Source organism: Pleurodeles waltl, chromosome 4_2 (assembly GCF_031143425.1).
Source record: "Pleurodeles waltl isolate 20211129_DDA chromosome 4_2, aPleWal1.hap1.20221129, whole genome shotgun sequence".
In the NCBI taxonomy this organism is placed as follows: domain Eukaryota; kingdom Metazoa; phylum Chordata; class Amphibia; order Caudata; family Salamandridae; genus Pleurodeles; species Pleurodeles waltl.
Window position 1 is genome coordinate 949,158,709 of NC_090443.1, and position 27,891 is coordinate 949,186,599.

Here is a 27,891-nt window from a genome sequence, read left to right on the forward strand (position 1 = left end):
AATTTTTATTAATAACTTTTCCAACCCTTTCCTAATTTGCTTGGCCTGCACTTTTATTTCTCACCCTCTCTGTCTATTTACAATAGTTTTCTCTCATATTCCATTTCCCTTCATTCTCACAAGCATAGTTGCTGGTCAAGTGAGAAGTGCATGACAATGATTTTTGGGGAGCAGTTACATTTGAGCTCTTTGTAGTTTGGGCGCAGGCAACAGCAGGCGCTGAGATGCCCAGTCAGTGGGTCCCAAAGGTAGTAAGGGCATAATGAAGAGGACCTTGTTCAATGGCAAATCTGCATATTAAACCCCTTTTGTACTTGTCTCTGATCGGTGTGATGGTATCAGACTCCTACCACAGTGAGATATGAACTACTCCATTGCTCCTTCTTTGCTTACCCAGAGTGCAGGATGCTTTGAAATCTATAAGCATTTATAGAACATGCAGATCTTTACATCCACTGTAAAGGAAGCAGCAAGACTTACAAATCTACCTATGAAACTTTGATATTTGCAGTTACTGTGTCTCTTGCCGGCTACACTTGGTCCACAACTTCAGAGTTTCAGTCAATGGGGAGAATGCCTCTTTGGGATTTTGAAGGCTGCAGTAATTACAGCATATGACAGTGAGAGCTTTCCTGCAGCTGAGGCTTCTCCTGGACCAAACATCCACTCCTGAAGAAGGCCCTGATCCTCAAATCTACCAGGAATTCCCCCAGTCTGGCCATTGGCCAGTGCAGCACTAGTGTTGCTTCATCTCTTCTTCTATTGTGGATGAAATAATCACCAGATTTATCTTCCAGTACCGAAGATCTAGCAGAGCATGCACAAGGATACAATTTGTTTAACCGTGATGTCTGTTGAACTGAAGAGTCGGGGAACGCAAGCCGAGTTCCAATAGGACAATTTGTGCAAATGTACATCAGTATTAGACAGGAGTGACAGAAATACACTGTATGTCACAGAAAATGCTCTCCAATTGACTCACCTACAAGCTACATTCTATATTTACATTCAACAGGCATACAGTTCCCATCATAAGCACCAGTACTACCACAGACCAAAATTCCAAACGTGATCTATGCACGTTCATTCAAACAGCATGTGGTTACACACCTTCCCCCATAAATAGACCACAACCGAAAAAAACTATCAGACAAAGCAACTTTTCAAAATCATAACATTTCTCAGGCTACTCCCTCACCCAGGCATGTCTGAGCTCCAGAGGGAAAATGCCACAACCATTACTGGATGACACAACATCATCATCAGAAGTCCAAGAAACAGATCTACCTAGTACATTGCTTAGCTCAATTCCTCTACACCCATTTCCTTCCACGAGCACAAACTCCTTCCTGTGACTGATCTATCTCTATCATTCTAATTACAACCACCACTCAAAATACCATGAATTTTATCACAGAGATTTTTCCCAGATTCCAAACACCTGGTCCAGTAACTCTTATGACTTTATTGAAAACCTCCACAACCTTTATGTGATAACACCAATGAAAATCTATTTAGTGGATTGACCATGATCTTTGATACGCCCCAGATGTCTGATTGTGGTACAATAAAGTATATCTTCTCATTCCATAGATTTTCACATTTTCTACTTATATTCATTAAATTTATGATTGACTTATTTCTAGACAAGTTCTTTTCCACCACCGCATCTTTCCTTCAAAGTCAAAGGAGTCAAAATAGAACAAAATCTGCGAACCCATAATAACTCAAATGGAGAAAGACCCATAATGAACCTGAGAATAGTGCCATACAAAAGCAAGGTTGTCCTTAATGTTTCCCACCAGCAATGTTATCCTTTCACTGCTAATTGTATAGATTAGGTAATTAACCTGTGAATTGCTACACCTGTATGTTGGACTTAGGAACGTACAGGTCTTTCTGTGTTGTGACTAATGCTACACCTATAAAAATAGTCTTAATTTCGAAACACATAAGCTAACAACAATTATCTGATACCAAACATTTACTAACCTTCCAAAAGCATCTTCTAAAAAGTCAGTGATGACTTCAGTAGTAACTTTTTCAACATCCTAACTCCTGGCCATCTTGAGTAGTGATCGACTAAAGTGAATGCATAATTCTCTTTCCAGGGCAATAAAGCAAACAACCCAAATATATCAATCTCTAACTTCCTCTGTGGTCCAGTTAACAAATCAGTCATACCAGTGCTTATAAGACATGGTTTCGCAGATGTATTACTGCCCTTGACCAAACTGCACTGCCTGGCCCACTTATGAGTCATCCTTACAGAGTTTTCTCAGACTCCCCTTGATCCCTGATATTACAATGTGACCCTCATGGTGCTACTTAATAATCCTTGTCAATTAAGTGAAAGGAGGAAAATCATACCACGCTGTCACCAGAGCACCACCTTGACAAGTTAATTCTTCTTGGATTTAAAAAGATAAAATTCAGATTGCCTTGTGATTAGAACTCCTGTGGCCAATTGTCTTTAATGTATCCAATGACTAATTTTACAACAGCATCAGTACCTATTTCATAATTTAATTCATCTTTAGATAATGCTTTATCAGTGGAAAACGCCATACCCCATTTTACATGTAGGTTGGTGCTAGCCACCTTTCATTAGAATAATAAAAGTAATCAACCGGTAAAAGATAGACTTGAAATCTATCAAAGTGATTTTTGCATTCAGATGTAAAACTAGTGATGCAAACTGAATCTTACCAACTCACTATTTTTGCAACTGAAATTTGCAAATACCTATTAGAGATGACCAATTTGTGTTTCTTATTGTGGATTATATTTTTAATTTCCTAAATGTGAACAGTCGTAAAAACAGCGTATTTACCTTGAAAATTAGCATTATGTGGTAGCAGGTGGTAATCAGGAAACTTTGATTTTTCTTCGCACAGTGACTTCTGTTTGCTATGGCCAGGAGGACGAGGTGGTTTGTTGGACACCACCACAGGAGAAGGCAAAGACAGGATTGCGTGTTCAGAGTCAGCGTGACTTTGCTTCAGCAGACTGAGGAGGCGATATATAGCAAGCATAGGCTCAGCATAGGCTCAGCAGTACTGGTATTTTAGATTCAATAGCTGTGTTAGAATTTGCGTTGCGCGGGGGGTGCAGGAGTGTTTCTATACCAACCAACACTATGGTACTTTGCTACCTACACATTTTAGTCTCAAGAAGCTATCAAGGAGTTGTCACCGCGAGAAGGCATTCAGAAAGTGCTCTTTCGTGTTTCCTTTGCAATTGTTTAGATGAAGGGCCAGATGTAGGAAGCATTTTGCATGGCGCAAACTGCGAAAATCGCGGTACCGACTCGCAAAATGGGAATGCGACTCGCAAATAGGAAGGGGTGTCCCCTTCCTATTTGCGACTCGCACCACGATGCAGAATTGCTTTGTGACCACGAACGCGGTCGCAAAGCAATTCGCAGTTACCACTAGTGTCACACTGGTGGTAACCCATTCGCAAAAGGGAACGGGTCCCCATGGGACCCCTTCCCCTTTGTGAATGTCGCCATTAATGTTTTTTCAGAGCAGGCAGTGGTCCAATGGACCACTGCCTGCTCTGAAAAACCGAAACCAAATGGTTTCGTTATTTTTTTGTATTGCAACTCGTTTTCCTTTAAGGAAAACGGGCTGCAATAAAAAAAATTAAAAAACTGCTTTATTTAAAAAGCAGTCACAGACATGGAGGTCTGCTGTCTCCAGCAGGCCACCATCCCTGTGAGTGCAGGGAATCTCAATGGGGTCGCAAAATGCGACCCACCTCATTAATATTAATGAGGTGGGTCTTTGCGACCCCATTGAGATTCGCAGACGGTGTCTGAGACACCGTTCTGCATCCGATTTTGCGAATCGGAAATTGCGAGACGCACCGACTTACAAATTCCAATTCGCAAAATCAGATTTTACTACATCTGGCCCGAAATGCTGCTAAATATTCATAGATATATTTTTTACAGACTCACAACAAAACTTGCAGCAAACCAATTTTGATTTTTTTGTGTGACACATTTCCAGCGGGTTATAGGTTGTGTTGACACGTCTAAATTTGTCTCCTAGTGCTACAGGGTTTTTGCTAGAAATCAGAGGAACATCACTCCTTAAACATTCAAATTGTTTGCAATGCTGAATCTTTAATTACTGACCTTGTGGCTAGATTTCCAGGTTCCACTAATGACTGCTGTAAATATCAGCACTGTGCCCCATACAACTGACTTGCAGGAAGAGACTTTGAGGATGAATATTATTTAGATTTTCTCCATTTCCCATGTTTGTATAAAATCCAAATTTTATAGGAGTAATTTTAATTGTATTTTTCATCTGTTTTAGGTGACAGTGCTTATGCACAGTGCACATCGATTTTGACCTCATACCTCAATGTACAAGGAGTGAATGTTGTTATAATATTGTCCACTAGTGGACAAGGGCAGTTATTGAGCATACTGTTGGTCTTCCTAAAGCAAGGTGTTGCTGCCTTCATAATAGTGGGGAACCTTTCAGTAGTCGCCTCCAGTGGCATGCAAGATGGTGGTGTGTGATAGCAACAGGTAAGGGACTTCCAAAGCAGTCTGAGGAGGACAGCTCTAATGAAGAGGATGGCACCCCTCCCCCCATCAAATACATCCCAAGTTGCCAGAAGAGAGGCAGATGGAAGAGAGGGACACCGTTACATTATCAACAATTACTTCTAAGGTAAGTGTGGTTCAAGTAACTTATGCAATGTAGAATAAGGTAGTCACAGTCATAATGCAGAAAAGTAATTTTTATTTTCCATGTTTTGTCACAGGAAATAAGAAACATCACATAAGGGTCTGGATAAATAATTTGTAGATTTTTTTAAATGCACATCACTGTAGCACAATAAATATCTCTTTAGAATTTCACAAAACATACATTCAGTACATCTTTCTTTGTTTACTGGGAGTGGGCCAACATATCGACTGCTAAATCAGCAGCTTGACAGTGTGTACGCCTAGATTTTATAGCATCAGAGAGGCATACTACTTAGGCTAGAAGCCTCTTCACTTTCGAAAGCAAGTTGAGCCATACCATTAGAACTGGTTGAAGTTGGGGGGGCAAGACTTAGATGGAGAAGCGCATGAGTGCTTGACTCCATCTCTCCCTGCGACGCAGAGCAATTTTAGACCTTTTCTGCCACTCTGAGATCGGCAGACATTTGGGAATTACAAGATTCCGATGTCTGAAAGACTCCTGCCACACATGTGAAGACCAGAGAGAAGGTCAGAGCTAATCTAGACGTTTTAATCAAGTTTTTTCCCCTCATTGCAATCAATGCGCACATCCTAAAATGGCGGTGTCCTGCTTCTGAAATTGGCGCATTGCTTGACTGAATCTTTTGAAGACTTCTGAGCAAAGTTTGCCCACCTTGCTAAATCTACAAAAATAAACAGCTGGAACTAACGGCTATAAGGGCAGATATCAACACTGTAAACAACAAAATATTAGAAGCAGAACAAAGAATAAGTGACCTGGAAGATGTCAAAAACAAATCTAACAAGGACCTTTTCTTATTACAATCAATAACGAAATTTATGAAAAAAGACATTGCTGATTTGGAAGACTGGAATAGGAGAGGTAACCTGAGAATTTTTAGGGTTTCTGAAGGATCTGAAAGTAACGGGGGCCCCCCCAATTTGTGCGTTTCCTTCCTTCAATCTTGGTTACCTCTAGTTACAGGCCTCCAATTTGACAAAAAATTTGAACTGGAAAGGACACATAGGGTTCCAACACTCAAACATTCCTATGTACCTCTGACTAAACCCAGACAAATACTTTGCAAACCTTTGTGTTTCCAACATGCCAAAGCAGTCTTGCTCTACGTGCGTAAAAATAACCACATTAACTGGAATGGATCTAAATCACAGGACTACTCTAAAACAACAGTAGATACAAGAAAAGGTTCCTTGGCTCTATTTGATTGACTCAGAGAAAATTCAATTTTCTTTTGCAGCTCTGGCACAATTCAGAATCACCATAGACGGAAAGCACCAAATCTTCGATGATCACAATACTTTAAAAACTTTCCTAGATGAACTGGTGGGACAAGAAATGGATGTAGCTAGAGCCCTGTCAAACAAAAAGAAAACCTGAATCTTGTCACTTAAAAGTGCTCTAGTCTCACTGATATTGAGGGATTTTGAATGCTCTTTAGCACTCTGCTGGGTCCCTCCTTATCTATAATGCTTCTTCCTAATAAGGATGTACCTTCCCAAGATCGAATTTAGGGTTTACTTGTTGTATTGTCTGATTCCCTTTTTCTACCCACCAAAGGTGAATTGTTACAGTAATAGGGATACTTTGAGAGCTAATAGGCTGAGACAGATGGCGTCAGCGTAGTCGCATCAACACTACGCCACGCCCACCTCTGGTGCCGGCTCGGACGAAGGCTGAGAGCGGGCTGAGGACGCTCCTCAGCCCGGGAAAAACGTTCCCCCTTCTTCTTCCTTTTTTTTCCGCCCGTATCTGAGGGCGTTTTGGAAAGCTTTAGGCGGCCGGGGCTCCTTGAGTGTTTCTGCACGGAGCGAGGTCACCGCTTCACCGCTCTGTGCGGATTTTCAGAGTCCCCTTGCACGCCGAGGCCGGCTCGCATCTAGGAGCTCGGCGCGCGCCAGCCTGTCAGCATTCTTCGCTTCTTTTTGGATTCTGCTCTGCTCCGCTCATAGGAACATCGGCATTGACGTGGGGCCCCGTGCCCCCGTCCCTATCCCGTGTCTGGGATGAAAAGTAGCAGGAGGGTGACGAAAACAAGATTTAAAGCCCCAGGAGGAGAACCAGGAGCGGCTGGGCAACAAATGTGATCAGGTACCAGGTCTGAAGCGAAGGCTCCATTAGGGCCATACTGTTTTATCTTCAGCTCACCTTCCTTTTCTGCTGGACTACTGAATGTCAATCTACAAACTTGGTGTGCTCTTCGCTTCCTTTCTCATGAGTTGGCTCTTACATAGCGTATGATGCATGGTTGAATGGGGCTATGGGACAGTATTTCAAAAGTAATAGACTGTTAAGCTAAGCTTGTAGGAGTAATGGTCCTTTGAAAATGTTCAGAGTGACAACTGTGCTCGGAAATTGATCTGGATTAGACATCAGGTTATGTACAGCCAAGTCTACTTGAAGTTTGTGAATTTATGTTCCTTGAAAACTTTTCGCGCATTGTTGCTGAGCGCGCAAACTGGGCTAGTACGTTTGGAGAAAACTTGTGATTCAATTATTAACAGTCTTATGGTTATCATGGCTCCCAAAAACAATCTCAATCTTGGGGAGAAAGGAGAAGGGGCACGCGCTGCCAGGGCTAAAAAGTCTAGCAGCAAGATGGCCACCAGTAATAAAAGATCAACTCTAGCGCTTGGGAAAATAAGCAGAAAACAAGCTATGGGAACAAGCAGAGAAGCAAAAAATAACTGCCCTCTAATGTCCCCCCCCCAGGGAAAGAAAACAGAGTCTATAGTTACGGGCCTTTGGAAGGGAGGCGTACAAGAGGACAATTTTGCGCATTCCTCTCCCCCCCACCAAGAAGGAATGCAATTGACAGTAGGCATGGGATAGGTGGATGATAGAGAAGTGAAAGAGTTTCCTGAGGATGGAAGTCAAGAGAAGGGCCTCCCTTCGGACTGGCAGCAAACTTCTATGTCCTTGAAAGTCGCTGAGAGAATAGTGCTCAAGGGGGGAGAGGAGCCCGGAAGGCCAAAGGATGCAGAGACATGTACGGCTCTTGAAGGCAATCCTCAATTTGGACTTAAAGAACAGGGAGATCGTGTCCTACCCCAAGCTGCCCAAGAAGCTATCTGGGTATCAAAGGACTCTGCAAGGGGGCCAGAATTATCTAAAGATGGAGGGGACAAATTCTATTCTTTAACAGAGGACTCAGACTCTACTAACAGTGACCTAGGGTCAAGTGAAAATAGAGATAGTATCTCCTCTGAATCTGCTAGCGTTTTGTCCTTCGCAGAGTCTACGACAGCGGCGGCGGAAAAGCAAGGGGTTGGACCCCAGTAGAGATAATGTAGAGCCCTCAGCCCAGACCCGGAAAGCTCTCAAATGGGATTATTCAGGTACAAATCTTATGAGCAAAGTAGAGGCCCATCCCTCCCAGAATGCAACTAAGGGGGCCGAAGAATCGGTAAGTGGCCGAGCCCATACAATTGCTGCTCGACATACAGATTCTGAAATGCTACAGTCCATATACAATTCAAAAAAGGAGCTACAAATTGAGACAAGAGCAGAAAGCCGTAGGGCACGGCTGGCTACAAAACAGCTACAAGGAACAGTGCGTAAGGTGGTCAAATCCTGCATAGAAATTGAGGGGAAACTAAGCACAATGGAAGGGAGGACGTTGGCTGTTGAAGGAGAGATCGAGGCTCTGAGAGCGCAAACTACAACGTATGAAGGACAATTAACTGACATTATGTGGAAGTTAGAGGATCAGGAAAATAGGCAAAGGCGGAACAATTTGCGCTTCCTTGGTATTAAAGAAGAAGCAGAGAGCGGCAATATCAGGGCCTATATGATTAGAGTATTGCAGGAAGCATTTCCAGAACTCTCCAACTGGGACTGGGATGCTGATGTCCAGAGGGTACATAGGTACCCACTAGTAAACCGGGAAGGCCGCAGAGAGGAGCCTAAACATCCTAGAGCTATTCTGGTCTATTTTGGGAATTATCTTTTGAGACAGTCTATATATGAAAAAGCTCGTCCCGACGCTTTGCGTAGTGGTGGCGGAGCAACCTTTTTCACTCGACCCGATTACTGTCATGTCACAGTGGAGCGAAGGTGGAGATTGCGGCAGCTAATTAAGCCCTTTCAGGATAAAGGGGGAGAGGCGTATTTACTTGCTCCCACTCGCCTTAAAACTGTGTTTAATGGAAAAACTAGAGTATTTAATTCAGAAGTTCAGGCTAAAGAGTATTTGCTTGGACTGTAATTTAATATGATGTGAAGAAATTATGTAGTTTTGGTGTCCTCAAAGGGAGCATAAGAGGCCGGTTACTAGGGGGTGGGGGTGGTGGTTGGCAGGCGGCACCTAGGCGACACCAACATTCAGGCTAACGTGGGTCTGACTGTCTCAAGGGGGTGGGTGGGAAGGAGAGGGAGTTGGGGGTCTCTGGGGGGGAAGGGTGAGGGGGGTGTCAGGGGAGTTCCGGGGGGGGGGTTGGGGGAGATGGGGGGTGGGGTGGGGACAAGCTTTGTCTGGGGTGGGGGATGGGGGGAAAAGAGAAAAATTTGTACCCAAAAAGATGTGTAGTATATTGTATGATGTTACTTATGTGAGAAGGCCACGAGTTAGGTTTAAGGCTAAACCACCCAAGCTAGTCAAATGTCGTAAATTGAGATTGTATACATGTCAAGTATTAGGATAGCAACCATTAATATATGTGGTCTAAATACCCCCCGGAAGAGGAAAAAAAACGAAGATGATTTGAGAACGTTAAAGCAGATATTTACTGCCTGCAAGAAACACATGTAGAAAAGGCAGATAGGAAATTGTTAGAAAGCCTGGGTTTGCGGTTACTAGGGTGTACCGAACAGATTACTAAAACAAAGGGGGTTGCGATCATGGCAGCTAGTGCTAACTGCATTGTTAATCAGCAGAAAGTAGATACAATTGGTAGGTGGGTAATAATGGAGTGTTTAGTAGGTAATGTTAGATTTACGTTATGTTCATTATACGGTTCAGTGGAGGATGACCCCTCATTATTTGAATTTATAGCTGTAGAACTGACACTATGGCCCGCACCATACATTATCTGTGGCGATTTTAATTTTAATGGGTCATGGAATGGGGACAGAGCCTAAGAGATATTAGAAGGAATAAATATCCAGGGCGGAAGCCTAGAGTTTTTCAGGCTCTCAAGAATATGCAAAAGGAGGTTGGGTTAATAGATGTATGGTTAGCTCTGGAAGGCCCTAAACCGGGGTATACTTATTTTTCTGCACCACATAGGAAATTTGCTAGACTGGATTATTTTTTTGTGTCTCCAATATTCCTAGACGAATTAGAGATTAAGCTATACCCTCGCTTTATGGCGAACCATAACCAATTGGCATTAGTAATTAAGGAGAGAGTTCAGAAGAATTGGACATTTGAGCGTGGTTTGCTGAATGATTCTTTGTATATACAGCACATGAATGTGCGGTTAAAGGAATTTTTAGATTTCAATATTGTAACAGCCCCAATAGAAATAGTTTGGGATACATTAAAGGCAGTTATACGGGGGGAAACTACGGGGTATAGTATAAAGCGACGGAAGCAGGCGACAGCTCAGCTTCAGACATATATGGGGAAATTACAGACAGCAGAAGAGCAGCTTATCCGGGCTATTAGGAAGGATGTTGGGGTCGAGGACGCTATACATCAGGTCTCAGTCGCAAAAATGGCCTTCAGGAACTATTCAACCGAGAGGTTAGCTGGGAAAATAGCTACAAAACGAAGTGAGTGTTATGAATGTAGTGAAAAAGTAGGGCATATATTAGCTATGCGGACCCGCCAGAAGGCAACTTCAGGTATAATCATGCAAGTACAAAATAAGGCTGGGCTGACAGTAACGAGGAATACTATACAGAATTATATGACACAGCTAACATGGAACAGGAGCATATTGCTAGCCACTGGCTGATGCCAACTAGGTGTAGCCAGATTACAGCAGACGATCAAAAAATATTCGAACAGGAGGTGACAGTGGAGGAAATATTAGACGCACTTGAGGCACTTCCAAATGGGAAAGCTGTGGGGCCAGATGGTATTCCTTTAGAGCTATACAAACACTTTAAGAAGGTGCTGTTATCAGTTTTGTTGGAATTGATGATTCATGTGCAGATGGGTGGTAATCCTCCCCCTTCCTGGGGCTCCGCGAATATTGTGGTATTTTTAAAGAAAGGGAAGAATCCGGATAGTTTGAGCTCATATCGCCCTATCACCTTGATGAATAGTGATGCTAAAATTTACTCCAAAATATTAGCGACTCGATTGTCTGGATGCATTCGCAATCTGGTTAGTTATAACCAGCATGGTTTTGTTCCCGGTAGGGATACAACTGATCATATAAGGAGGGTCATAGCATTATTTGATGCTACACATGTGGCAGCAGAACCTATGGCTATGATTTTATTGGATGCAGAGAAAGCATTTGATAGAGTTAATTGGAAGTATCTTTGAAATATATTAAGGGTATATGGCTTAGGGGAAAGATTCACTACAGCTATCAAAGATATACGGAACCGAGTGCTAGCATACGGATAGGGGGAGAAGGCTCCCATTCCTTTAGGATTAGACTGGGTACACGGCAGGGATGTCCATGTTCACCATTATTATTTGCGCTTTACTTAGACCCTTTCCTACGAGTTTTGGAAAAGAGAACAAATGTTCAGCCAGTTATTCGTCATGGGTGGTCAACAAACATTTTGGCTTATGCAGATGACGTGGCAGTTATAACCGCAAACCCTGATCTTGCCCTGAGAGAAATCGAGGACGTGGCAAAAAAATTTGGGGCAGTCTCTGGCTATCTCCTCAACAGACATAAGACACAAATAGTTATGAATGAGTATTGTAGATCGTCAGATACACGGAAAGTAGATCACGCAGTGTACTTAGGGATTGATATTCAACCTCAGGTAGAAGAGATTGTCCGGTCTAACCTTTTGCCTATTATAGAAAATGCTAGATATAGTTTTAGTAGATGGAATAACTTGCACATGACAATCATGGGGCGGTGTAATTTGATAAAGATGACGTTTCTACCGAAAATACTATATTTATTTTGTGCAATTCCATTGGAAATTAAGAAATCTTGGTTTAGGAAATTAGACCAACCAACTAATTGCGGTTTGTTTGGTCATACGGTAAGATACGCAGGGCAAGCAAATATATGACACTCTCAAGGGGAAAGGGCGGATGGTCCCTCCCCAACTTTAAATTGTACCAGATGGCAGTTGCAATTCAGTATATGCAATCATTGTTCATAAGGGGAACATTTGTAAATGATAAGGAATATGCCCCTAGTATTTATGAGCTATTAATTGGCCCGGATGCAAAAGGGGCGATGTTCAAGCTCTTGGAACCAAGCTATTTTAAGAAAACTCGGTTTAAAGTTCTTCAGGCAGCTTTTAAAATCTGGGGTCCACTGCGAAAGAAAATGGGATTGGGAAGGTATAATTACTATACTTTGATTAAAGATAATAGGTTCCTCCCTGGGATTTTTCACGATAGTATTATGAAGCAGTTGAATCAAAAGGGCATACAAAGGCTCAGGGATTTTTTTGAGGACTCTACAATTATGGCTTTTGGAAGCCTACGGGGGAAATTCGAATTAGCCCAAACAAGCTTTTTTAAATACCTACAAGTAAGAGACTTTATTTCACGAAAGACTGGTGGACCTGTAGGGTTTGTTAAGAATTCTTTACTAGATAAGATGAACTCACCTGACAAGAATACGATACGATTATTATATGTGGAATTGACAAACAATCTTTCTGATGATTTAATGACGCATAGTCAAAAATGGAGTATTAAGCTAAATGTGGAAGAGGAAGCCTTTTATGAGTCTCTAGAGTTAGGGTGTACCTCCCTGCTGTCAGCATCTCTCCAGGCACAACATTATAAAACAATATTCGACTTGTATATTACACCCAGGAAATTATCACAATGGGGTACATTGCCCTAGATGTCAACAACATAGGGTGGATATAATCCATATGTTTGCGACTTGTATAAAATGAGTGAATATTCAAGCGAAACTGGAAAAGTTTATTAAAGATGCTGTAGGATTAGAAATTGAGTTGACACCGGGGGTGGTGTTATTAGGAGTTACGGAGCAAAGGAAGCCTACTGTCAGAAATTTTCTTTGTATGATTATGTCAGTATATCGACTGTGTATTTCTTCGGGATGGCTTGATCAAGCACCTCCTACATATCAGAATTGGTTAGATCGTCTCCTTGCAGTATACCAGTTGGAAAAGGATCTGTATGAGCGAAAAGGGAAAAGAGGGAGACAAAAAGGGCGAGAAATATGGGGGATCTTGGGTGAGTGGCTTGCCAATAAGTGATGATTATATCAGATATGTTATATGTGGCTAAATGATCTGCAGATCTATTGTTGCAATTGTTGGTAACTATACATATGTTTATTTATGGCTGCTTTGGGTACTAATAAAAAAACAAAAACAAAAAACAAAGAGAGCTAATAGGTGAGATTTAACCATCTTATTGAGCTTCTCATCACATAATCTGCCAAGGTTAGTTCATATTCACTAATTGTCTACTAAAGTCATATTCTTGTTAACTGACAGTATACGATCATACATATTCTGTTTAGTTTGCTTAGAATCAGATTGTATAACCTGCTGAACAGGTTATATGTGATAGTTTCACCTCACCATTTCCTGCATGTTATACTAAATCATTTATATCACATGTGTTATCTATGTACCTAATCTTTGGTAGATTTCTAAGACACAGATACAGATATATATATATATGTGACCTTCCCTCTGAATATCAACCATAATAGCAGTATACAATGTACACATTACAATATATAATCCGCGTTGGCTCGAGGGATGTTCGCTCTTCTTTGTCACCCACCCCATGGCATTTGTGGAAAGTTGGGGGGGTAGGAGGTTGGCATATAGGGGGGGTGGAGGTGGTTATTATTATTTTTACTTTTTTTGGTTTTTATTCTTCATCTTCTTTTCTTTTCCTCCCTTCTCTCCTTTACACCTATTTGCTGGAAATCTTAGGGTTGTTACGGGTGCGATAATCACACTAGACTTAAATTATTTCATTCAATATAGCATTTCTAGGACCTCACCTCATAAGACTACAGACAATATGTATTTTGATCCCTACACATATAACACCTACTGGATTATTTTACTTTATTGTGAAAGCAGGAATGATAAACATATTCAACTGTTTTATATGAATGATAGCCCATACCTCCGAAGATCCCCTTCTTACATAGAAGTAATTGTAACTCTTGTTTTTTCTAGTGATGCTACCTTCATTCCAGGCCCTCTATTAACCCTATTTTTGATGCACATCACTACGCATCTTTATCATATAACATAGAATTATGGCTATTTTTAATACGACTGGCAATATCAATATTGTATCTTTGATCTTTAAGGGTATTATTCATCTAATAAAATGAAGAAAAATAATGAACTATCTATACAAAACTAAAGGAGATATTATCCTCTTCCAAGAGACAAGGGTTCCAGAGACAGAAGCTCTCAAAATCAGGAACAATTGGCTTGGTGATGTACAATGTTCTGCAGCGGTCCACAAAAAAATGGTGTAATCCCACTGATCTCCAATAAAGCCAATTTAATAACTGAATCCTATATCTCTGATGCAGAGGAAAGATGGGTCATAACAACTCTAAAGAAAGATGAGACTCGATTACATGTTGTTAATATATATGGCCCAAATATTGATGATTGTGATTTCTGGAATACTATTTCAAGAAAATTAGGCCCGCTACCTACTAATGACCTTCTAATTGTAGCTTGAGATTTCAACCTCCCGCTAGGTACCATGATATATAGACAATCCACTTGTAATTATCACCCGCCTAAATGACATAAGATCCTAAAAGATATTTTCACTAAATATGACCTTAAAGATACATGGAGACTTCGACACCCTGATTCAAAAGATTATACCTTTTATTCTCCTCCTCATAATTCATACACAAGAATAGACTACATCCTCATCTCGAGTTCCCATACTCACCTTATCGAACAAACAAATATTTCACCATTAATAATTTCTGACCACACATGCATCAATACACTACTAACTGGGACCAACTCTAGAACCTGTATCAAAAAATGGTGTTTCAACAATGAAATTTTAAATAACCAAGAGAATATAAAAAGAATTGAAAGGTCCATTTCTGACTTTCTCATGAATAACTTCTTCCGAGATGTACATATACAAACTCTTTGGGACGCTCTTAAAGCAACCTTAAGAGGTACATTAGTAGAAGTGAAAACTAGAATCAATAAGGCAAAAAATAAATCCCTACTGGAACTGGATAATGAGATTAGTCTCTTAGAATCTCCCCATATCAAAACACTGAACAAACAGATCCTCACCAAACTTACCACAAAGAAATATGAATATAAGAATACTCTGTGAAGGAGCAGGTGAATGGATCAATACATTTAAAGACCTTAAGCTCTGTGAGGCCACCAAAGCAGGAAAGATGCTAGCATCATACCTTAAAAACAAACAAAATCAAAAGAACATAACTTCATATCAAAGATAAGCTGAACTCCATCCACACCAACCCCCCCAAAAATTATAGACACATTTAGACAATTTTATATGGTGCTATACTCAGAGGATAACCAAATTACAGTTGGACAATGTAAAGAGTATTTAAATAAATTACAGATCCCCGGACTATCTGAAGAAGATAAAGAAGTATTAGCCAAACCAATCTCTACAACTGAGATTACCAAAGCTACTAATGCACTAAAAGATAGTAAAGCCCCAGGATCCGATGGTTTCAATGCCAAATTTTACAAAACATTCACCAACCCACTCTATCAGAACTATACAATACATATGCCTCCTCTGGGAAAATTAACGGTACATCCGTTGAAGCAAAAACACTTCTCATTCCCAAAGATGGGAAAGATCACTACTACCAAAGTATTATAGATCAATCTCCCGAATAAATCTCGACTGTAAAATCTATGCAAAAATTCCAGCTAAACGACTTAACCTTTACCTCCCGAAGCTAATCAGTAACTCCCAAGTAGGGTTTTTAAAAACAGGACGGCCAATGATAATACCCGCATACTATGCCATGTCATAGAAAGAGCCAGGAAATTGTCCTCGGCATCCATAGCTATAGCCCTGGACGCTGAGAAGATCATGGCCATGTACAGTAACCCCAGAGCATCTATCTCCGTTAACGGTCTGGTATCCCTACCATTTAACCTTGAAAAAGGAACAAGATAGGGTTGCTCACTTTCGCCCTCTTTTTTTCTACTAGCTCTCGACCACTACTTTTACACATTAACAGTAATCCTCAAATATCAGGAATAGATTTGTATGGGAAAACAATCAAACTGGCGGCCTACGCAGATAACATCTCAATCCTTTCTGACGACCCTCACTCATTCATACAGGTACTTATGGAAACAATTGAATACTACTCACGAGTCTCAGGATACAAACTAAATAGAGACAAATCCGAGGTGAAATCACTGAACCCTTAGGGTTCTAAAACCTTAATAGGGGACTCAAGACTAACCTGGCAGTCAAACTACATAAAGTACTTAGGAATCAAGTTTGGGTCGGATTTAAATGACACTCTAAACCATAATGAGCATCTAACCCTTAAAAGAATTAAACATTTATAGGAAGGCTGGTTACCAAAATGTATTATCTGGTGGGGTTGCATCAAAACGATAAAGATGATGATATTCCCCATGGTTCACTACCTAATAAGTATGCTCCCCCTATCACTCACTGACGACTTCCACCATAAACTGGATAAAATGATCAATAATTTTATAGGGCAAGGCAAAAGATCCAGAATAGCCTTACACAAATTAAGACTACCCAAGAATCTGGGTGGCCTCAACCTACCAAATTTTAAAAACTACCAATCAGCCTTTCTTGCTAAACAAGGAACCTATTGGTTCTCATCCCCAGAAAACTACACTCAATTATGGCTTGAAGTGGAAAAAGCAATTTTGGGAAACTTAGACCCGGCAACCCTACTCACATCTACCAACAAACTCATACCATCCTCTAAATATATCTTTAAGAATACCAAAAGCCCATTACTCTTAATTGACAATAAATTGCAATCTAAACTGAAATCCTCCAATCTTGCCTCTCTTTGGTACATACCAAATATTAAGTATAAAGGTCAGACTCTTCACTAGCAATCATGGATAAATAAAGGTGTTTATTACACCAAACAATTAGGCACACCCTCCAACCCTTTTACCTTTGCAAATTTACAAGCAATGTATCATATTGAGGACAAGGAATTCTATAATTTTTTGTAAATTAAAGGAGCACTGACTAAATCTCACTCTCTCCACAATGACCCTTCTGTCCTCCCCCTACTTTGGAAAATCTTGAAACTTGGGCACCAGGTATCTAGAATTTATAATTTCTCCAACCCCAAGCTACCAAAAAATTCAGAAAGACTCTAGAACTCTGAAATGGCCATTTGCAATCTGAAATTACAGATCCGGGGTGGCTAACAATTTGGAGATCAGTAACCTTACATAAAATTACTCCTATACTCTCACAAACCAAATTTTGATTAATACACAATATTTATTGGACGCCTTCACGTCTATACATAATGAACATAGCAGATACACCCACATGTTGGAACTGCCATGAAGAAAAATGAGCCCTACCTCACTTGAATTTTTTTACTGCAGACAGGTCAAAAATTTCTGGAATGAAGTCTTTTTATTTATTTCCAAACTTTTACATATTAAACCAGAAAACAATTATTTATACTCAATCACAGGCTTTCTAGATCCTAATATAAAAAATTAACCGGACTGCCTACTTCTTGACCTTCTGCTCAAAGCAGCAATCAAATCAGTTACCGGTAATTGGAAATTCACACACAAAACCGCTTTTACACCATGGTTAAATTGCATAACTCAAATCTGCAGAGCAGATAACACTGCTCTCCAATGGTCTCCATGGGAAGCACATGCACAAAACATATGGGGCTCCTTGCATACATTCTTTGCTTCCAATAGTCCACCATGAACAAATCCCCAGATCTCATTCCAAAAGACACCCTTGTGTATTTAATCTTCAACCCTTATATCATATTCAGTAACCTGTGACTAATAGCAATATCATGCTGAATCGTACTCTATTTCTTCTCCCTCTCTCTTTACGTTACTCGCTCTCTTTTAGCTTATCTCTTCTCTGTATCACTTTACCTAATATAATACAGCCTTGATCATGTATGAATATGGAATTTGATTTGTTTTATTTCCTCTTTCCATTTGCCTAAGGCAATCAATATATGTACAGAATTCTGTTACAAAAGAATAAAAACCCTTTTGAACAAAACAAAATGGGTTGAATGTGTCTTTGCTACATTTTTGCAATAGTGGGACTTGCTGGATAAGTATGGTGTGACTGCTGAGTATCCCTGTTGCTGTTGATAATGTTTTGACACTTTTTCCAAAATCTTGCATTTTAAATGCAGCATGTGAATGTCTTCTATTTTGTTGTTATGCCTTCTCAACAATAGAATCTCTTAATAACTTCCCTTTTTCATGTAAAACGTCACCAGTATTCATCATAGCAGTCATACCCACCTCCTTATCTCCTGCAAGCATGTTAATTGCATCAAACTGTTTTGCTTGATTGGGTACTATTGCGTTATACATTTTCACCAATTCATATTTAAATGCTATGGCACTTGTATCAGCAGGTCTTGCTGGAAACAGTGGTCGGAGTGATAAGAATATTTGAATCCCGAGTTCCTGTAGAATTGTGTAGAAACCGCAAGATTTCCCCTAGGTCTTGGTGTGTGTGTCTTCTGGTCTGCAAAGTTGCATCAGACCATATGGGTGTTGGTGTGATCTGCATTATGTTAAGCATGATTATTATTAGTCTCCTGATTAGCTACATCTTCCATGTTGTGACCATCATATTATTCTGTAATGTTTCCTTCTATCTCTGTACATAAAATGTCATACAGGTTTCATGAACATGTATGCAATTCTGAATGACACATAGCAGCCCATGTTAAAAGGTAAGCTTCTTCATGCATTAATTTCTTTTTATTCATTTCCAGAAACATTATACAAGTGTTTTACGTTATTGTTTCTAGTTACGTGATTACACTGTAACAATATTTAAATTTGGATTCTTTTGAATGGCTAAAACCTCTAAGACTGTCATTAGAGTACAAATCCCATAATGTGATTTATTGAACATAATACATTAACTGGATTGAACAATGAACGAGGGCAAAGCAATGTTATCTGTTTTTATGTAATAGATTTACAGTTATAATTAAAAAAAATTAAGTTCTAACATAAGTATTGTGCTAATTAAAAAACACTAACCTATGTGCTGCTGAGGAGGTTCAGAGGTATGGACGCTAGTGAGGCCAGATATGTCCTTGGCAGTCATGGAGCTTTTGATGGCTTCTTTTATTGCTGTTGGTGGTGGCTGAATTGAAAGTCCCCCACCAGTGCCAGCATCTTCCTTCCTCCTACTGGCAATCTTCTTCATGCGTGAGCAAAGGGCGTACCACCACTTACGAGTTTCAAGAATACTGTGAGTTGTTACATCTACAGCCCTGATCCTTACTTGGATATAGCTCCATATCGGTTTCAGGCACAGTTAAGGAGGCTTTTCCAAAAAAGTTGGTCTGCATTAGCTATGCTGTCCTCCACCAGTATAATTATCTCATCATCTGAGAACTTGTGTTTCTGTTTTCCTGAGGAGTCCTCTGTTTGCCCTTCCTGAGTTGCTATTTTTCAAAAGAAAGTAACAGGGAGTCCCTACAGTTCCTTATTGCAAACTCTCGTGCTTCAGAATGGTAGCGCAACAACATGTTTCTTGGTTGTGATGTCATCAGTGTGTGTCTGGGCATCATGCACAAGTTGCAAACTTGTAGAAATTGCTTTAAGGGATTCGGTATTCCTAGGAAGGGAGTCCTAAAAAATCGCTTATACGAGCATTTATGTGATATCACATTTAATTTACTGAATTGCAAAATGTGATTTCTAAAAAACCTCGATTTACTGTTTGGTAAAACAGAAAATAGTACATCCCATTATAGGAAACTGAAATAACAAAGAGAGAAACCAAAGTCTTTAAAAGGTAGGAGTGTAGTAGTCGTCAGAGTCAATACTGTTTACTCTCAGATAATTATTTCTTTTAAGAGTTATTGTTTAAACGCACACTCACCGAGGACAAGGAAGAGGCCATCAACAATAACTGATGCAAAGGTGAGACAAAGTCATGCAAAGTCAAAACTAAATACTTCGTTGACTAATTATGCACTGTCACCCTACAGATATCCCATGGTTGGGATTACTGGACCCGAAAAGAAAGGAGAATCTTAACAACACAAGAACCTGGTCTTAGGTGCTTTATAAAAAAAAAAGATGATTTTAAAGCGACACATTTCCTCAGGAAGTTTAATCCAGAATTTAGTTATGAGATAAAAGAAGATCTGACCTTCTAAACTTTAGGAATCCAATCGACATTATAAGAGGAGGAGCTCAGCATATGGTGTGAAACATAATGCTGAAAGTGAGTTTGTAAATAGGGATGATTTGAGAGAAAATTGTAAGTAATGCATTTGGAGAGCTGCCAAGAGGAGGTTCATGGGCATGATGAGGCTGGACAGAGATCAAATGTGCTGATGCATGTTGGATTATTTAAAGTTGCAGAAAGAGGAAGTGTTAAGACTAGGAGAAAGAGAATTTCAGTAGTCCAAGCGAGAATTAATCACAGTCTAGTTTGAAAGCAGAAACTGTTATTTTGTTCAGCATTCTCAGTAGGAAAATGCTGAAAACTGATAATTTATTGGTTTGATTCAAAATAGAGAGCGACTGATCAAACTGAAACCCAAGATTATAAATAGAACGGACTGGAAGTCGATGGTTCCCAAAATTAGGTAGCCACCGTCCCTTTGTCTAAATTTCAGTGATTTGGACTCCATCCAAAGAATGATCTTAAAATGCCAGGATTTAACTATATTTTAATTCTGCATGAACTACCATCCAGGTCGATGAAAATCGGAGGATTGTCTGTTTATGCTATAATGGAGAAGTAAAACGACAGAATAAGGTTGGCAGTAGGAGCCACATAGATATTGATGGCTGCCCATCGGAAAGAAGAGCAATGCTCAAGATCCCTAAATTTCTAATTGGTATGGCGAAAGATGAATAGCCTTTTACCTGTCTGTGAAAAAGGACGCAATACTGCTCAGCACAGCTGCAGATACCAAGGTCCTAAAGATTAAGATGGTGTGAGACACACTATCAAAAGCTGCCAGTAGATTTTACAGAATGAGGGCTGCAATGTCATCCTCATCAATTATCCCAGATAGATCATGTAGAACAGCAAGTATTGGGCTTTCTTGATGCGGGGAAACATATACCTGCTTCCAACAGATGGAATGGTACCACTATTGATTGAGTGATGCAGAACTCATTGAGTGCAGCAGTTATGAAAGTTAAGTTTAATTGAAGAATACAGGCAGGCAAGCATCGGGGTAAACCTGAGGAGATGGAAGACTCTAACCAAAAGATTTCCTTAATCGAAAGCCTAAAATTTGTCATTTTGCGGCATTTCAGATTGGAGAACAGTTGAGGTGTGGATGTGGGTAGATTAGCAGCACTAGTTGCAAAAAAGGAGCTAAAGATATGAACAATCTTGTTATGGAAGAATTCAGATAAAGAATTGCATAGAGACTTTGAAGGTAGAATCTAAACAGAATAGCAAGCAGGTTTAATCAGAGATAGATATTTTTGTTTAAAAAAAAAGTTATTTAGATTAATTAGAATTCAAAATCAAAGAGGCGTAATACTGGGCATGGACATGCATGATTAACTTACTTTTTTTCTTCTGAGTTCTTTGATCTTTTTTGTGTTTCTCCTGCAAAATCTTTTCTCCAAGAGCATTCCAGTTGTTTGCAGAGGAGTTTCTCCCTCTTGATATCAGCAGTGAGCCAAAGATTGAAGGGTGTTTGCGAAGTTAAAATAAGCGCGCTAAGAGAAGTAAAACACCACAATGCCTGAAGAAGGTCCTTAACGAGTCTCCCAGTGTGAAAGGAGATTAAATGAATGCCTTCGAGAAGTTCTTTGAGTTCACTAATGCCCACTGCTTGTTAAGATAACTGTAATGATTTATACATGATTTATAACTTATCTTTAAGTTATAAGAAAATTGTGATGATTTATACAAATTAATTTACTTCATTCGCAATTGGCTAATATGGTGACTTTCCTGTCCCCAGCTGACCCCGTCCAATGCGCCACCTTTTTTTCCTTATTGGCTAAGTTGGTTAGTGCTTATCTTATGTGCTAAATTCCTGGCAGTTGAACTACTGTGCCTTAGAGCAGTGGTTCCCAAACTGCGGTCCGGGGACCCCTGGGGGTCCACAAAGCCTCCTTATGGGGACCGCGACGCTTAGAAAATTTAATAAATTTAACAGATTAGGTCCCCATCTTTCAGTAATGACTCAGTGGGGGGTTCCTGGATTCCAATAACGATTTAGTGGGGGTCCCTGAGCTCCAGTATTGATAAAGTGGGGGTCCACAGAAGTCAAAAGGTTGGGAACCACTGCCTTTGTGTGTGTGCTTACTACATTTTGGCAATGATCAAGAGCACACACTGCCAGACCCCAACTCTGGGGCAGAGGCGTGGCTTCCAGTGGTGCAGCTGGTGCAGTGCACCGGGGCTGGAGGTAGGGAGGGGCCAAAATACAACAGCCCTTTCAGCTCAAGAGGGTCCCTAGGCATTAGAAGTAAGTGTATGGAGGGTGCTGAAGCATCCTCAAAATAACCATGCTGGAGTTTCAAACGTGAATAAGCAATAATCATGTATTTACATTTATTTTTACCTTTGCACATGTGGTGTGCGTTCAAACACAAAGGTCAAATGTCAGTCTAGTCCAGTGGTTCCCAACCTGTGGGCCGGGGACCCCAGGGGGTCCGCAATGCCTCCTCAGGGGGTCCGTGACTGCTTAGAAAATTTAATAATATTAGGTTCCAACTATCAGTAATGACTCAGTGGGGGTCCCCGGTTTCCAATAATGAGTCAGTGGGGGTCCCCGGGCTCCATTATTAATAAAATGGGGGTCCACAGAAGTCAAAAGGTTGGGAACCACTGGTCTAGTCTGAAAAATTGCTGCTTATTCTTTTCACACGGAGTCTGGTATTTACTTTTAATTCTTTTACTGTAAAGTGAGAAGATTTTGTGATCTATTTGACAATTCTGCCTGTGTGAAAGGAAAGGCTGTAAGTTGTCATTATTTTCTAACACAACAAAATGTAAATTCCTGTAAATTAATTATACAGATATTCAAAAATACTTAAACATTTAGGAAAGCAGAAACAAAGCACTTTTTTTTTATTCTGAAGTGTGATGGAAGCATGGATTTTCATAGGATCAAAACAAATGAAGAATCTTTTCTTTGTGACGCGCAAATAACAAATATTCACTTAACCTCAATTGGCGCACATTAATGTTTGTGCACTATGTAGACTTTTATCAGTAAAACTCTACAGCTGTGCGAATTAAGGGGCCATTTCAATGGAAGAAATGTTGTCTGTAAATGACAGTGTGCTATCAATCAAACCATGCTTTAGGAATATGTATTTGTGACATTGTGCTCCTAAATGCAACACCAGCTACACATTACACCCTTACCACTCTCCTGCTGAATGGGCGTGGGTCATTCGTGAAACTTGTTAATTGGATTTTTCATAATCCCTATGAGTTCAGTGAAGTGAGATTGGTGGAAGCACCCTCTTCTGAAACGTGTTCACTGCCTACTAGGGCCACAGGAGCTCTTACAGCACTGGGAGCTTGCCGTTGGCTCCATTCAATTCCCTGAGCTGCAGGTGTCATACTCTGAGCAACAGAATCCCCTGAAGCACCTGCGGAGACACTGCAAAGGCCTCGTTGCATGCACACTGAATGTCCTAAGCTCACTTTTGTAACTGCAGAGTGAGACATTTGGTCCTGGCTTCCTGCTGCCAGCAGAGGTCATAAAATAAGTTACGCCCATGCTAAGACATGGCTTCCGCAGGTAACACAATCACAGTAATCACTACTTCAGCTGAAGGATGGAGGTCAGGCGGTGGTGATTAATAAAATAATTTAGACTTGCTTAGAACAGAGTGCTGGCACTGGGAAAATAGATTGAGTGTTTTTGTCATTTTATGCTGAAAAATACAAATGTAAATTTAAAAAAACTTCTTAGGGCCTCTAATGCACAATTCTTCCATACTGAAGTTAGAAGTAGGAATAGTTACGCTTCTGAGACCTGTGAAAACCGTCAAGGAAAACAAGGAAAAACACATTCTTGCTCCCCAGAGTGAGATACTGAGCAAGGAGGAACTGAAGTAACTTACACACAGTAATGCAGTGCAGGTGGGCGAGCCAAGAAATGAACAGGGAGAGCCGAGCCAAGGGTCTATCTTGGCTCCAAGAGCCCAAGCACAAGCTGTGCAATGGGAATATTTGCCATGGAATTCATACAAAAACATTATGTAAAAAATATAATAGATTATTATATTTAAAATTCAAAACTTATATTTCACTTTACTGCATCCGAATATATCACTGCATTGACAGGCATTTATTAAAAGTGATAGTTTTTAATCATGAACTTAGAAACATTCATGCCCCTGCCCCCCGATGGCAATACCATTAAGGGAAGTAAGAGGCCAATCAGTTGTCATGTCCACCCTATATGTGGGCTGTATTCTTATTTTACACTGAGTAATAGTTTAGTCCAGTTAGTCAAACACGAGAGATATTTTTTACAGCACACATCCTCACATATTTCAAAGTTGTCTCATATCCAATAGTGAAAAAAAGGAGGCATGGTAAAATAATTGTCTTGGATCACACAATTTGCTCATGGGGCCAAGCAGGGATTAATCCCAGGTTTTTTGGTTTTGAATTGTGTAATTCATCCACTTTACTGTTATCCCTTTTGGCATTGCTCTTTTTTGGAATCACAGTTTAATTGAAAGTTTAATGTTTTGCCTTTCATTCTTGGTGCAAGAGTAGCAGACAGAAGCCACATGAAAGCTTAGCTCATTTTTGGGCGCAAGGGGAGCTATGTTGACCACAGCCTCGGATTTGGCTCAAGCCTTCAATGGCTCCCCCACCTCTGTACTTTACTCAGGGTATTCTGTGCCTGAAATAAGCTTAGATGCTGCACATTGTGTGCATGCATACCGGCAGGCGTGAACTGCTGCTGCACGTACAGTCCATGTTCTGTGTATACGAGGGGAGCTTGCATCATTTCTGGCCTGATCCATAACTATTCTATAGGTGTGAGGAAAGCGTGTACTCATGTCTGGTTCTGTACCTGTTTCATGTGTGGAAGCCTGAGGCAGGCCTGAGTCAAGCCTGCACTCATACACCCCAGTGCTGTTGCTTACACGTGTGCAAAATTTGAAATGCTGCTTATTTGTTTTATCTAGTGAGAGCGTTAAACAATACTGCCCAGTGCCACACGTGTTCCATGTCTTTGAAGGAAGCTTGCACTGGCTGGCCCTGCAATACCACATTTGTTCCATGTCTTTGATGGAAGCTTGCTCTGGCCCTTCAGTGACACACTTGTTCCATGTCTTTGAAGCTTGCACCAGTTTTGCAGTTCCGCACTTGTTCCATGTCTTTGAGGAAAGCTTGCACAGACTGGCACTGTAGCAGCAGATTAGTTCCATAACTTTCAAGGAAGCTTGCATTGGCCCTTCAGTGCCAAATTTGTTCCATGCCTTTGAAGCTTGTACTGGTTTTCCAGTACCACATTTGTTCCATGTCTTTGATGGAAGCTTGCACAGACTAGCCCTATAGTATCACACTATTTCCATGTCTTTCAAGGAAGATTGCACTGGCGGGCACTGCAGTATCACTTTTGTGCCTTATCTTTGAAGGAAACGTGCAGTGGTCCTACAGTACCACACATGTTCCATGTCTGTCAGGGAAGACTGTGATGCTCTTGACCAGTACTGAATGTCTTATGTGCTTGAGTCTAGGACCTCTGCACTCCTGTTCACTGTGCTCTATCTAGTTCTGTAAGTTTAAGGTCTGACCAAAAGATTGTTTAAGCTGTCTTGCCAGCCTCATGTTTTCTCAAAGTTAATACATCATCTTGCTTAGAGACAACCGGCTTTAGGTAAACCCACTTCAGTTATTCATCAAAGTATCATTCACACATTGGTTCAGTCCTTCAGTTCAGCATAAATACAATTTAGCAGTGGATCAGCCCTATTAAGCCATTGGCTTTGTTGCCAATGTTTTACTCTGCCTGGTAGACAACGGCTGGTCTTTAGGATGTCAAATAGTCTGAATAACATTATTTTGCCTGCTGCTCGGTTACAATCTGCACCCAAAGGCGTCTGATCGCAGGAGATATTTCCTTTAGTTCATCCCCTTACACCTTACCTGCAGCTGCAGACTAGTGTTAATTGTGCAATGAAAGTACCAGAAGCTCTACTGCCATTTCTACTGGACCACAACTTTCTTATGCAGTGCCAAGCGTCTCTGCTGCAAGCTTCAAAACCATATCCCCATTTTGAAACGTTATTCTATATACACGTCCTTTTTTACTGTCCCAGGATGACAGATTAGTGTGAAGCTTTAGATTTTAATTTTTCTATTGAAGCTCATACACTTCATTTTAGTTAGCATATTGTTTTCTTTTGTTTGACTTTATTCCTTTCTTCATTTTCTTATTTTAGCATGTGCATGCATTACAAAGGAAACCACCAACTTTGGTCCAAGTGTGACAATGGTAGATTAATTAACCTCAGTGGGCATTCAGGCTTCAGTGTATCTTACCTCAACAGCTTTGAATTGCACTAGTGTAAAATTGCACCAGATACTCAACCTGTGCCTCCTATGCCACCATGTGTCCCAACTCTGATCTTTCCTAGTGAGTGGTGTAACTGTGTGTGAGCTGTGTGCATGTGGAAGTGCAAGACAGCCACCATGTTTTGTGAGTGTATCGTGAGAGGTGTCCCTGTGTGAATGGAGGATTGGTCTACAGATTGAAAGTTGCGCCTGTTTTGAGTGCAGAGGGAGGCATATGCCTGTGTGTGTGCAGCATAAGGGGTGCGCCTACGAGAGAGTAGTGGTATGACTGTGTTGTGTCCCTGCGTATTATGCCTTTGTATGCATGCACCTTACAAGGAACACGCCTATCACCTTTGGTAATGTTTCTTAGGGTTATGGCTTTGACGTGCTTAAATGCTGTGCATGGACTGGACATACAATATAATGTGCATGAGAATGGTAGTGAGTTTTGATATAGCAGATGCAGACTTTGTCGAAGGAGGTTGAGGTGTGTTGGGCGCAGCCGATGAGCTGAGATGTCACCCTAGTAGGCACTACTATGGTGACCTAGGAAGGGGCGCCCAGTTACTTTTCTTGAACTAGGGCCTACTACAACCTAGCTATGCCACTGCCCTGGAACAAGGTGTGCTGCACTCTTCAAGTCAGTGCTCACCTGGATGTGGAAACTGTAGTTTATAGCTGGCCTGTGTCAAGTTTTGATGCTATTGAACTGAAAGATTAACAAAAGGACAGCATTCCTCTCATGGACATTCTGTTGCCCTGTTCTTGTTGCTGACGTACGTCCAGCATTAAGAGGGGGTCTACAGACAGTACGGAGAAATACAAAGTGTGCATTTACGAGGGTATTAGTGTTGGGTTTCTGAGGGCAATCTGCCCAACGGTTGAAATTGTCTTGAGCAATTACATTTGTAGACCAACTCATGAAAAAGAAAATCAAGAAAATCTTCACTGCATAAATTGCTATGGAGTGCATCATTTAATTGATAAGCTACTTAGGTACACAATGGCTCTGTATGATATCAAAAATGCCCACCCACATGCAGCGTCATAAATCAGGTGTCTGACGTTATACATCACCAAGTACTCACAACCAGAACCTTGTGTCGGGCACAATTATGTCTGACCAACGCTTTTGGTCGCTCATGATATAGCATACAGTACCACATATTTTCCGACAAAGCATACCGCTAGCCATAGAGATAGTTTGCCACCAGGTAACTCGAAACTGACTGGTTAATTCTAGCCTTTGACATGGTATAAGTGAATCTGCAGTTGGGGCATCCACCGTTTAGTCTGTGCTAAGGGCTC